The 14,830-nt window shown below is 36.1% G+C and overlaps 1 long non-coding RNA gene across 1 annotated transcript in view; it reads left to right on the plus strand.

The window, feature by feature from the left end:
• Window positions 1–8,610: 8,610 nt before the first annotated feature.
• Window positions 8,611–14,830, plus strand: part of LOC111740193 — a 9,005-nt gene continuing 2,785 nt past the window's right edge. The window contains exons 1-2 of the long non-coding RNA XR_002780511.1: window positions 8,611–8,647; window positions 9,830–9,911. This is a non-coding gene — a long non-coding RNA (uncharacterized LOC111740193). The remainder of the gene's footprint in view (window positions 8,648–9,829; window positions 9,912–14,830) is intronic.

A 14,830-nucleotide genomic window follows, 5' to 3' on the forward strand; every position in this document is an offset into this window, starting at 1 on the left:
ACTAAATTCAGATGTAATTTATGTGATTAAGTTCTTTCTGCACACTTAACTGTACCACCAGGGTGGAAAATAAGATTCTTTTTTGTCCACTGTCCATTCTCTAATGTCTTTCCCAGTGCTTAGCATAGAGTCAGCAGTCAATGAAGACTGTTGAATGGGCAACTAAATGTTAATAATGAGAAATATAAACAAAAGGGATATAGAATAGTAATAAGAATACAGGTAATTGAGAACCACAGAAAGTGATTGCTGTTAAATTTACACACACGCGCGCGCACACTCATGCGCGCGCGCACACACACACACACACTTCCATAGAACATGACAGAATAGGAAAAGGCCCTGCTTGGGTCTTGCTCAGTAACATGATATAGCAATTCTTGCCAGAGGACAGTGTTACACGGTAGGTCATTCCGCTTTTAATATTTCAATATTTATTCACAAGTATTTACTTCAGTGCATGACATCTGGGTTGGTAAAATGTTATAAAGTCAATGGCTAGAGAAGTCCATGGTTGAATTGGTTCTTATCAACTCAGTTTTTCTGTTAGGAAGGGAGATAAACATCAATATTTCCAGGCAAACGGTAGACCTTTGCTGTGAGAAAGGAAAAGTTGAAAAAAGGGAAGCTTCATCCTATGTAGAGGAAAGAAAGAACAATGACAAGCAAACCACCGCACTTGCTAAAGTGTCACTAGACAAGGCACTGCTTGGTTGCAGCTCTGTGGACTCAGCACAGCTTCACCTCTTAAAGCAAGGTCAGATAAATTAACCAAAGTTAATTTCTTAAAATTACTTTGTCATCAAACTTTTATGTCTCCTCTCATCATGAGTAAACTTTCAGAGTGATTCTGCCTATGTCTCCATATGCAGGCTGAAGGGGAAGATAGACATAATGTTCACTTTCATTTTTATAAATAGTACCTTTGCTCTTCTTCAAAAATTTGAAAGGAGATGGTAAAGGTAGGAAGTTAATATTATAGCACAAGCCAACACTTTAAAATGATAGAATTTGCATTTAATTGTACAGATAAGCAGTACTGACCATTTCATAGACAAAATAATACAATTTTTCTTTTATTTTCTTCAGGAATTTTTCCATTTCTACTTATATTTTCATTTAACTCCTTAAGTTTAAATAATATAGATGCATTATTACCTCCACATTAGAACAGAGACATTGAGTGTCAGGTTTGGGGGAAGATAGTCTAGCATGCAACACTTGGAGGTAGAAACTGGTTTGTGACTAATCATTTTCCAAAGATGTTCCCTAAGAGGAATAAAACAGCCCCAACTGAGGGCAGGTTGATCAAGTATTTTTAATAATTTTATTCTTGGTAGTATACACCAACCACCTTCTCTGTTCAATCATCCATTTCTTTTCTTTCTAAGGTGAAACTAAAGTTCTAGAATATTTGAAGAATTTGAACTAACCCCATAACACTCACCCCATTTCCTTCCTCAGTCCTGTTCCTGTCATATATTCCCCACAACCTCAGAAGGCTCAGACGCTGCCAAGAATGAGAGATGTAGGAGGATATGACTTGTCAAGCTCAAACTATTCAAGAATGTGGTGGATTTGAAGTTTCAAAGCAAAACTAAGCCTTTCAAGTTTGGAGTTTGGTTAATAATACAAAGGATTTAAGTGGGATTTTTCTTCCAGGCAGTTCAAAGAGTTTCATTTCCTACTCTGTATTGTTTCCTAAAATGAGTGAAAGGGGAAAAAAGGGTCAGAAATACTCTACCTCATTTCACAAGGTAGAGAATTTGGTGCCATTTTCCCAAATGGCAGTGGGTTGGAGGAATGGTGTGAAAAGCACTTTATCCATGGAATGGTGAGGCTCAGGGCAAAATGATTCCAATTACTAAAAGCTGGTATGGAGAGTTCATACATCTGAATGAGTCTGATTACTATTAACATATTAACAATTTCCTATGTGTAGACCACAGTTAAGGAAAAGATAGAAAAGAGTAAGGCTCAGTTACTTCTCTAAAGACCCATGTGACCTATTTCTTCAGCAGAATATAATTCAAAGCTTTGAGCATAATAAACTTAGGAATTCAGAGGAATTTAGAGTTGTATTAAATATATAGTTGAAGCTTTGTACAAGAGGAAGAGTTGAACTGTGCTTTAAAAGAGAAAGATAACTTAAGTAATGTGAAGTATTGGAAATTGCATTTAAATGCCTACTTGTTCCTTAGGTTTAGATGATCTGGGTAGGCAATTCCAGATACAAATCACAAAGCATCTTTCTTTGGATAGAATTAAACCAATTATTGTGAAGACAGAGGTTGCCCTTAGCTCTTTTACCCAGTCTGGTGAGTGAATCAGTAGGTTATTAGTTGATAATTGTCACTGGTTGGGTCTGTGTATGACAGTGCTTTGGAAACAAGATACAAGTCAAGGGATGTTCTGTTACCCAGAATATGGAAGTGTTACATCCAACTTGAAGAGGACACCTGCGTGTAGAAGGAGAAAGGGAAGAACTGGGAACAAAAAGGAAGCTGAAGATAATGAAGACTTACAGGCGGACTGGCTCTATGATATGCTGATACTTCCCTTTCCAGATTTTTTACTTTAAAATGGGATGGTTACGTTGATCTGCTCTATAGCATTTACAGCTCTCCATCATGTGGCCCAAATTTACACATTGCCATAAATCTCCCCAAACATATCTGTTCTTTTATTATTTTGCTTAATGGCCCCTCCTTATTTTCCTATAATGATCAATTGTCTATACATCCTTTAACATCTAGTCCAAGTTCAGTCTCCCCAGTAAATCTTTCTATAGCTGACCCAAACCCATATAGTTCCATTCCATTATTTATATTCTATTAACAATCAAAAACCTGTATACTCTATCACCCAACCTAACATATTTTCTAGGAAAATATATTCATGAACAACATCAGTCACATATCTGATATCTGCCACCATGACATCTCCTCAGATAAATCCTCATGCATGAAATTTCTAGTCCCACTACACTAAAACTTTTCTTTCTAGAAAGACACTTCTAAAACAGCTTATCTTTCAAATAGTCTTTCCAAGCTCATAGCTAATCTTTGATACTTTCCCTCAAACTGAAATTCTTCCCTTCTTCATCACTAAATTAAATTCCCTTACCTTTTTGCTTGCACATAATTTAAACACATAAGTAATGTAAGGTCTCTAATGCGTTCCCTGAAGATATATTTCTGCATCATAATGTTCTACTTAGATCATAAACTACTCAAGGTCAGTGTGAGTGCCTATTTAACTCTCTTCATGTTCTTCGTACAGCAGCATGTACTAAGAGATCCTGAATAATCGTCCTCATGTAAAAGTAGTTGAAGGTGTTTTTCTCCTTAGCATTAGAAAGAAAATCAAGGTTAAGTTGAAAAGTTATTAGAGATCATTGAAGTTTAATGAGAAAACACTATATTGTGCCTAGGAATCAGCATTTATTTATATCTTGACTCAAGATGAGTTTTCTTTTAAAAAAAAAAATGTTAGTGTAGGCTAATTACTATGGAGTCAGATTTACGCCATTACATTAAGAAAGAAGTAACTTTTAATAAAATATTAAAATTCAAGGAATGGATATGATCCTTGGCTTGGAAATTTATAGGATTATAAAAATCAGGACACTGGGTTCACAGGTAGGGTCGCTGGAGACTGAGCATTGCAGGGTTGGCACCTCACTTTGGCAATCAGATGTTCAGAGATACAGGGTCCACCACCACATTTGTCTTTTTCAAAGTAAATGCAATTAGCGTTGACACACTAATGTCAGACAATCTCATGTATTTTCCTAGTGGTTGGCATTGTGAATGGGAGTTCAGTTGAATTTTGACATTCAGGTTAACTGATCAGCTGTGACGTGTCCCCCACCCAAGGTTATTCCTTACTGGACCATTTAAGACCTCCTGAAACAATCCAGTAACTTCAGAAGTACTTTACTCCTCATGCACAGATGATATACAAGATCACATATCGCGTTTGTCCATGGTGCACGGATGTTCAAAGGCATGTTGAGAATTAGCAATAACATATTCCTGATGTCCAAGAAAAGATCTGAGACCAAGCAAACATAAATACACACTCACTTCAGAAGCATCCAGTCGAATATTACACATAATAGCCTGGGTTCAAAAACTGAGTTTATTCTAGATTATTCTTTTGTGTCTTTTGGGTCTCAATTACAAAAGTAACCTTTCTGGGACAGGAGCACTGATATAGAGATGAGAAAACAAACACACATACACATGCACGCACACACACTCTTATACACTAATAAAATCGACATTGGCCTTGCCAACTTTCTCGGAGGATTATTTTTTTAAAACACACCTGATAAAGTTTAATATGTTCAGTGATTACCTGTAGAACTTAGAATATGCAGAACATTGCCTTCAAGGCCATGATTCCTTCTTTAACTTAAATTACTGTCACTCTCACCTTTGCTCCAGAAACTCTAGCCACAAGATCTCTTTCACTTCTGGAAAATGCCATCTTCGTTTCCAGCCCAGAGCATTTCCCCTGATGATGCTCTACCTAGAACATGTGCTCTACCTACCTGACTCCCACTCAGCTCATGGGTCTCTGGAAAAAGGTCACTTTCCCATCTATGCCTGTTCTTTGGGGGCCATCCTAATCCCATAAAAAATACATTTATCTTATTACTTTCTCTCAAAGCACAACATTCTTCACCTTCATGATACTCAATAAAATTGTGTTTCGACTTTGTGTATTCCTGTGTTAATCTGTTTGTAGTTTCTCACATTGTGTTGCAGGTTTCTAGCACTTGGGTAGGCTCTCAAAAATATACACACATGATAATTATGCCAGCCTCTTGATGTCACTTATGAGATCTAGGTTGTTGCTCATTTAGAAATAGAGAAGGATGTTTTGTCTATATTTCTGGTCCAACCCCTGGGACTACATCTCACCTCTTATGGAAGCGAAAAGCTAAAACAACTTTACTGACAATGGGGTTTTTGAAACTCAAGACTGGAGACATAAAGACAAGGTGAGTTGAGAGATGGGCTCTCTGTTCACACCTTTGAGGAGCTGTGTTGTGTGGTAGTGGCTGTGGCACTGCACTGTGGCCCAGTGGTTGACTCTGATACGCTTAATGAGCAGCCAGAGAGGAATGTTTTCATAGAGGACACAGGCAGCTCTGGAAAGAGGAGAAGAATATGAGTAATTGAGTTTCTGAGCATAAGACTTCCTTGGGGATGCCCAGAAATAACAGAAAATGTTGAGACATAGTTTTGATATCTTCTAGTTTTACATGCTAAATTCCTCAATTCATAGCTAGAGACTAGGAGGATTTGAGGATACTCAGTTTAATATTAATAACATGAACATTTCCTTGGTCTAACGTTTATTGGATTCTAAGACACATACTTCTGCTTTGTTTTTCTTCTTTACATTGTAACATTTTAAAAAAATCAGGATACCTCTTCAATTTATGTGAAAACATACTTGTTAGCTGCTGGATGGGAAGTGAGTTTGGATAAATACATCATTGCTTCAGAATTTACCGCCTTAATTAGCTTTCCTTAATGATATCCACCCATTCACTGTAAGGTTGGTCAAGTCACTGGTGTTGGTAGCTACTTAAAGTTGAGTGCCTAAATGTCACGTTGTCTTCAAAAGGTACATAGTGAATATAGCTTTGAAATAAAAATTCATTATGTTAGTATATAACAGAACAAAAAACAATTCAGGGGGTACAAATTGCCAAATTCCAGGAATATATCATTATATTTCTATTAAGCTCGAGGGACTGATATGGTAGATCAATACTTCTTGAAGGCTTATCACTTAGGCACCAACAACATATATCATGAGGTTTTAGATAAAATTTCAAGTTTTTTTTACTTCCATTGATAAATATTTCAATTATTAAAAAAGATGATAAGTTTAACTTAAAGGGAAATGCAAATAAAGCACTGCTGTTCCATGTGCCTCAAAATTATGTCCATCATAAAGCTGCCAAACACAAATCTTACGGGTTATGAGAAGCTGCATGTCTCTGTGATGCTGCATGCAAATGTCAACTTCCCAAGACACTTCAGTCTTTGGATGACAAAAGGCTTCTACTAAGATCGAGACTGTCACATGGAACACGTATGTTATTTTATGGATAAATTTGTGCTAGAATTTCTTTAAAAAGGTAGAAAGAATATACTTAATTTTCATGTTGTTTCTAAAAAAATATTTGCAATTATGAAATACGGTGAGAGAGAGAGAGAGAGAGAGAGAATGTGTGTGTGTATGTGTGTGTGTGTGCAGGACTTCCTGTTATGTTATATGCAGTTGTCACAAATTGCAAGGTTCAGTTTTACAGCCAAGGTCTTAGGAGTATCTGGTCTTGAGGCGGGCTTAAGATATAAACAAAGTAAGAATGAGTCTTGGGCATGGGGGCTAAGAATGGATAATGCCAACAGGACTTCAACTAAGCAGCAAAAGCCTTGAGATTGAGATTTAGCATAAGAACTGTCAAGATGAGAAATGCTCTGAATTAGGTGCCTATAAAGGGGTGGGTGGGAATAAGTACCAGTAGAGACCTTATGGAAAAAACTTCTCCAGGCCTTGTGTTGAACAGAGCCTGGTATCCAGGCAAACATTTGGGCTGAATTGGCAGATATATGCGGCTCTGCTGAATTTTTCCACTGAAATAGCACAGAATTTTCCTCAATACTGCCTTCCACCTTCAAGGATCCAAGAGGTTCTCATCAATTAAAATGCTTCCTTTTCTTTCAACCATGAAAGTGTCTATTTGGAGCATGTCAGTACTATATTCTCAACCAATTAATCAATTAAATGGTTAATTTATCCATTTATTCGCCAAGCATATATTAAAAGGCTGTTTAGAACGATCGTGTGAATAAAACAAAGCTCCTGGCCTCAAGGAGTTTAAAGTTTAGTGAGAAAGACAAGTGTGAAATAACATAAATGGAATATTTTTCCAGAGGCCAGCCAAGTGAAAAGTGGTTTTTGACTGCTGAATTATATGCTTGTTTTTCTCCTAAATTTACAAGATTTTCTACATTGGATAATTCCCCCAAAGCTAAGTGAGGATCTAAAACATGTATGTATGCATGCATGTGTGTATGTATACATATCAACCAAACATATAGAAGAAATATGTAGATATCCCCCATTTGATTATATTCTAATATTCTATTTGTTTGATTTAACTAGAGCTTGGTGGAAGAAGACTGAAGATATATAGAATAAGGGAGGAGCAAGGACAGAGGGGTCTGGTTCTCTCAATAACACTGAAGTCTGTCATACTATGAGTATGTAAGAAAGCCTAATGAGAAATGTCTTCACAGATGTGGAAGCCAAGCTCCTGGGCCTAGGAGAATGCTTACCAACCATCTGTCACCTGAGCTGAGAGAATGATTTTTGACTTCTGTGTGAGAAGCTGCTGCTAACTGCAGCTGGCTGGCCAGTCCTCTTAAACTACCAAACCTGGATGAGCATGTCTTTCTGTTGTTTCCATAGAACCCCTAAGGTTCTGCCTTAGATTAAGATTCCTGTTCAGTGAATGTGCACTAGAAATGCCATTATCCTTCTTGACGAACAGATATCCTAGAAAGTCTAATTGCATTCCCCAAAGGCAGAAATCCTTTAAAATTTTTCAATTGAATTAAAAATAAAAAGCAGCATTTCAGTCAGGAATGAAACTCATGAAGAGCCACGACCAAAGGAGGCATGGCATCCTATAAACCTTGTAGAAGTTATGGAGTGTTTACAAATAAATTTATATTTTTCCTCACTCCATCTCACCTTCTAGTTCAACTGCCTCTGTTGTTCCAAAAGAAAATCAGGAAGTTAGTGCTTCTAATCATATTGGATTGCTGTCTTCTATGGTCCAAGTAGAATATTTCTCCTCCATGAAATCTCAATTCAAGTGCAGATTAATCTCAATAGAAAGAAGGAAGATAATTCTAAAAGACAATTTATCCCTTCCTCAGTTTGTGAAAAGCAGTACATATTCAACTTAATTAAAGAGGATGTATAAGGACATCATGTCCTTCAAAGATATAGCCTGAGTCAAAAGAATTCTTTGCTATGGTGAGCCTTAGGAAAGGTGTTAAAGCTTAAAAAAAAAAAAAATCAGTCAAGAGGAGAAGAGGTAAGAGTAAATTTCAGGGTAGTAACTAGAGCTTGAGCAATGATCCAAATACGGAAATATTCCAAGCATCCATAAGAGACCACAAACAGACAGACTCGGTTGTGCACGGTAATGTTTCAGAAAGAACAATCTGCAGTTCATTGACTCTCCATTCCTCATCTGAACCCTGCAACATTATGCTCTCTTTTATGGAAGCTAAAGGTAGAAGCTGAAGGAAAAATGATTCCAAATACAGAAGAATAGCCATCAAGCAAAACATGAAGCTTCTCCTTCCTTGTAATAACCGTAGGTCAAGTAGAATAGCATGTGGCAAAGTTCAAATAAATTCATGGCCAAATAAAAGTAAAGATAATACTCAGAATCAGTCAAGACTTTTCTGTTTGTTAGTGACAGAATCAAATAGAAATCCATTCAAGCAGAAAGGAGGATTAGTTGGCCCATTTAACCAAACCACACTCACACGCACAAACACACGCACACCATGGGAGGAGAGCCAGCAACAAGGTCAACAAGGTAAGGTTCACCCACAGTGTGTGTGTGCGTGTGTGTATGTGCATGTGCATGCAAGAGACAGACAAGGAAGAGGGAAGCGGGAGAGAATGATTTAGACTACATGTGCTCATCTTCTCATACTCTAAATGTGGGCTGGCCTTCATCTTCAGGGCTCTGCACATGGCAGGGAACATAATCACTGATGAATTATGTTCTGAGGTCATATATTTACAGCTTGCTATCCAAGGGAAAAAATATCTTCTTTATCCCAGGGGCTGTATTAAAAAAAATCCCAGGAACCAGAGAGGAGGTGGGAGGGAGGAGGTAGATGGGGTAAAACGGGTCAAATATGTGGTGACAGAAAGAAATCTAACTATGGGAGGCAAACACACAATGTAAATACATATGCTTTACTGTTAAAATGTACAGCTGAAACTTACTGAATTCCATTAACCAATGTCACCATAAAAAATAAATTAAAAATTAAAATAATTTTTTTTTTTTAGAAATCCCAGGAGATGTCTGATTGACCTGGCATATATCCTTTACCATCTCTGAGCCAAAATGTGTGGCCATAAAGGAGGGTTATTCTGATTGGCTTACCTGATTCCCACACTCATTCTTATGGCCAAATGAGCATGCAACTGTGACTGGGAGCCTTAACAGTCTCATTTGGGGCAAGAGGTCTCCTTCAAAGACAGTAAATGTAGTTCATCACTAAAGCAAGGGTGAAAGAAAACTGGGCAGACAGAACAGATTTCCTCCCTACGCCCATATGTGTCTGGTTCCACAGAATGCATTTCTAAGTGATAGCGCCAGGTCTACATGAATGGGCCTAATGTGTCCAGTCTTTATGTGCGTATTTACGGGGATTCCCTTTAACTTTTATACTTAACTTGATATTTCTCCTAATTCCCTTCTTCTAGTCTCATCTTGTAACTCCTGCTGTTACTTATCCTCCATGATTTTGAGTCATAATGTCCCCCCCGTCAGGCCAGTGTCCTTGAAAAACAGATAGATATTTATATATTCATCACTTTTGGCCAATTACTTTATCTCCAACGAGAGTAGTTAGTGGCATTTTTCTTTGTACCAACTGACCTCTCCTGAATTTTAATAAGTTATGAAATAGTCTTCCAGACTCAGTAAATTCTACAAGCAGTAGTTTTACAGACACTAGGTTACATATCATCTATATTTAAGAGTGTCCTGTGTCAATTGCATGTGGCTTCAATTATCAAGACTAAGAGTTCCTCTACTACCAAGGAATGATCGTTTTAAATTTGTAAGTAAAAATTCATCCTTTGTTTATTTTTAACCTCCCTAATAAAATGGACATCGAATTATGTGATCACTCTAAAATTTGGTTAAGAGAAAACACATGTGATTGTATTTATATACACATACCCACACATATAGATGTGTAAATATAAATTCAGCCTGTTAAGAAAATGTTAGAGCTTAGTTTCTGATGCAATATCATATAAAATAGAAATGAAGAGATGGTTCTGAGGGGGCCAATATAGCATGGCCTTCCTCTACCAAGGTTACAGGTTCCAATGTAGAGAAACTGTCCATAGAACAGATCTCAGGCTGTGCAGTTTGGTTTATGGGTGTAGGATGTGTTTAGATTGAGCCTATTAGCTGTTTTTAGTCACATTAAATTAGCGATTCATTAGTTTGAGTGAGTCCCCAAGAACTGATTTTTTTAAAGCTTCCAGGTTTAGAAACCACTGAGTGATAGATGGCGATTAGATCTTCCATGTCTAATTAAATTTTCATTTCTGAATACTTAAAATGGTTATGGGCTGTGATAGCTGCTACAATATAAATTTCGTCATGAGTTTGTTTGTATTTTTGTTTTTGTTTAAGAGGACATAATTCTGACTGAAGGAAATCAGGATTGGGGGAAAAAAATGTAAACATACTTGGGACTAGGACAAAGACTTGATTCCAGGAAATGAAATTAAAATTCTACAGAACAACACTGCAAAGCTTGGCCATATGTATGGTATTCAGAGCCTGCCCATCACCGGGCCCGGAGGTCAGGAGCTTTAATAAAGGAGGGTTTCTCCACTTTCAGCTTTGTATTTAGAGAGGTCATCTTCACATTTACAATTAGTGGGTGGCTATTAAAATTATGAGAGATTGTGTTGTTGCTATTATTGTTTTCTCTTTTCCTTTAGCAGCTTTCAGTCACCAAGATCTGCAAGTAAATCTAAAGTGAGAGACATTTCTCTTAAAAGCTTGCAATTTTCTGGCTCCTCAGCTCTTAGCAAATGTCTCATTGTGCTCAACTAATATTTACAACATTTTGCAATACAGCTATTTTGTATCATTTTCAAGGTTACACTCTCCTGCTTTGCTTTGGAAACTCTTTAAATATATAGATTATCTAGATGTATACAAATGAGACCCTTCTTAGGTTCAAAGACACTCATAAATATAAGAAATGTGGTATTTTCCTTTTCTACCAAAGTCCTCCAAATCTCATAAACTCGAGATAAATCTGTAACCTTCCTAGTATATAAAGGTCCATATTTAGAAGACAGAGAATGTTTGTTCATTCACCCAAAGCAACATTATATAGTGAACTTCTAACATTCAGCAGGAAGGAATGGGGCAGCGATGTAAGATTTGTGAACTATGCACTAAATTACTATACGTCCTCCATTGGCGTTACTACAACAATCTCCCCGTTGTGAATATCTGAGTATAATTAAGGTCATAGACTCAAGTTCCAGCAGTGAAATCATTGAGCAAAAAATTGAACATACACAGGAAGGTGCTCTGAAGAAAGGCTTGTGGTTGGGGAGGCAAAGTACTAGGGAATGGCAAGCTGAGAAGAAGCCAGGCAATTTCATTAATTGCAAAAACGGCTTCCAGTCAATGGTTGGTTTCTCAGGGAGATCTGGCTAATTTAGACAGATGATAATAATCTGTGTCACGAAGAAACCTATAATCACAATATGTTGGGACAGTCTTGAGATAAATTCATAGATAAGCTATAGTGTCTAGCAAGTAGACCCTTTTTAGTATGTAAAGGCAGAAACAAAGAGATAGGAAGACATTTTCCTAAGGGTGCCCAGCTGAGTTTGCCCTTGGATATGGGCTGTTTCCATAATGTAGGTCTAAGCCTGAGAGAAGTGAACAATAGGAAATTTTCTCTCCCCTTATGTCTTAATCACAACATAATCATATGCCATCACAGGTGGATAATGTTGTGTGTCTTCATACCTGGGGCCTGATCAACAATAGATGCCCTTTTATAATAATTAATAAATAATAAATAAGTATAAACAACTTCCTTGGAGGCTGTAAGACCCTACCAGAACTGCAGGAAAGATTATTAACATAATAGATTAGTAAGATATATCTGTTACAATTAATCATCCAATATTGATATATTACTATCATTTAAGGTCCATACTTCTTTCAGAGTTCCTTTGTTTTTACTAATGGCTTCTTCTTTTCCAAGATCCCATCTAGGACATCACATTCCATTTAACTGTCCTGTCTCCTTAGGCTCCTCTTGGATGTAAACAGTTTCTCAAACTGTCCATATTGTCATGACTTTGATAGCTTTGAGGAGTACTAGCCAGGTACTTTGCAGGATGTCCCTCATTTGGCATTTTTCTAATGTTTTTCTCGTGATTAGACTGAGAGCATGTGTTGTTTTTTTGTTTTTTGTTTTTTGTTTTTTGTTTTTAAGAAAGTACATAGAAGTCAAGTGCCATTTTCATCACATCATATTAAAGTATATACTATGAACATTAGTTATGGCTGTTGATATTGATCTTAATCACATAGCTGACATAGTTTATCAGGTTTCTCTGCTATAAATTCATTTTTTTCTACCTTTCCATACTTTACTCTTTGGAAGGAAGTTAATATGTACAGTCCACACTTAAGAAGTGAAGATTTATGCTCCCTTCATTAAGGGCATAGTATCTACATGAATTATTTGGAATTCTTCTGCAAGGGAGATTTATAGCTTCTCCCCATCAATAATTTATTTATCCATTCAATCATTTATTTATATAATTATGGAATGTGGACATTTATTTTTTACTTTGAATTATAATTCAATATTATTTTATTTTGTTTCTCAACTTTTCCCAGCTGTGGCTACTGGGGGCTCTTTCGATTTGCTCCTGTGTCCCTTAGACATAATGCTATCTTTTTTTTTTTTTTTAAGTACTTCCTTGCTTTCTGGTATGACAAGATGTTCCAATCTCATCTTAATATATCTGCTTTCTCACTCCTAGAATGAGCCATCCTTCTAGGAGCCCTAGAGAATGGTATTAGAAACCAGGACCTGGACACTAGGTGTGCCTGTCGCTACCATGGTGTTGTTGCTTCTCGGCCTTTCATTGTGACAGAGCATAAAAATATATGCAAACCCACACATATAAACATTTCTATAAATTTATCTCTATGCAACCATCTATATGAACACAAATTCATACTGATGACTCAAACTCTAATCCATTACCAAAGGCTCTTTTTGTATTAATTGATGTGCTATGATTTTTTTGCTTTAGCCTGTTGCTGTGGTAGATTCTATTTATATTCAGATGGCATCCATGTCTAGAATAAATCTAACCTGGTTGTGGTATATAATTTTCAAATAAATTATTGAATTCAATTTGCCGTATTTTTAAGGGTTTTTGCATTTATATTCTTGACGGGTAATGTCTGTAATTTCCCTTTCTTATAATGTCTTTGTCTGGTTTTCCTGTTGGGGTAATGCTGACCTCACAGAATGAGTTATGGAGCATTCCTTCTGCTTCTATTTTCTAGAATAGATTGTTAATAATTGGTATTTCTTCTTTAAAGATTTATTAGAATTCACCAGTGAAACCATCTGGGCATGGCGCTTTCTCATTTGGAAGGTTACTAATATTGAATCAATATCTTTAATAGATATAAGACTTCTCAGATTGTCCATTTCTGCTTGTTTGAGTTTTGATAGGTGATGCCTTACAAAAAATTAGTCTACTTCATATAAGCTATCAAATTTCTTGGGCAAAGGGTTGTTCCTAATATTACTTTATTATCCTTTTTGTCTGTGCAATCAGTAGTGGCAATGCCTCTTTCATTTCTTCTGTTAATAATTTGTGACTTCTCTCTTTTTAATTTTGTTAACCTGGATAGATATTCACTAAAAAGTTTTATCTTTCCAAAGAATCAGCTTTTGGTTTCACCAATTTCCTGTATAGTTTCTGATTTCAACATCATTGCTTTCTGTTCTACTTTGCAATATTTTTTTTCTTCTGCTTGCTGTATGCTTAAATTGTTCTCAAGATTCTTAAAGTGAAAGAAGCTTAGATTATTAAATTCAAGTCTTTTTCTTTTCTAGTATGTGCATTTAATGTTATAAATTTCCAAGCACTGCTTTCTATGAATTCCACAAATTCTGTAGACTGCATTTTCCTTTAGTCCAAAATATCTTTTAATTTCTCCAGAGACTCCTCTATCCATGCGTGTCCTTTAGAAATGTGTTATTCAATCTTCAAATATTTGGGGATTTCCAGCTATCTTTCTGTTATTGATTCCTAATTTATTTCCATTGTGATCTGAGAACAAATTTTCTATGATCTGTTCTTGTTTAAAGTTTAGGAGTGTTTTATGGTAAAAGATGTGCTCTCTACTAGTGAATGTTCCATGTGAGTCTGAGAAGAATGTTGTTATATGGAATAATCTGTAAATGCCAATTAAATAAGTTGACTAATAGTGCTGATTAAAAATTAGATAAATTTCTTCCTACTTGATTTACCAATTACTTTTTAAAAAGTACAGAAACCTCTAGCTAAAATAGTGGGTTTCTATATTTCTCCTGAGAGTAATATCAATTTTCGCCTCATGTATTTTAAAGCTATGTTGTTACATGCATACACATTAAGAATTGTTATATCTTCTTAGATACTTCTTTTATCAATTTGTATGTCCATCATTATCTCTGATAATTTCCCTTGTTCTGAAATCGGCTGTCAGACTTCTATACTAGTCTAGCTTTCTTTTGCTTAAACAGTAATCTGTGTCTTTATACTGAAAATGAATTTCTTATAGACAAAATATAGTTGGGTCTTGCTTTTTTTTGGCCCACTAAATGGTCTCCAATTTTTTTTTTAATTGGTGGATTTAAACCATTCACAGTGACAGTGGTTATTGATATACTTAGATTTATACCTAATGCTTACA

This window comes from Pteropus vampyrus, unplaced genomic scaffold (genome assembly GCF_000151845.1).
Source record: "Pteropus vampyrus isolate Shadow unplaced genomic scaffold, Pvam_2.0 Scaffold3, whole genome shotgun sequence".
Classification (NCBI taxonomy): Eukaryota; Metazoa; Chordata; class Mammalia; order Chiroptera; family Pteropodidae; genus Pteropus; species Pteropus vampyrus.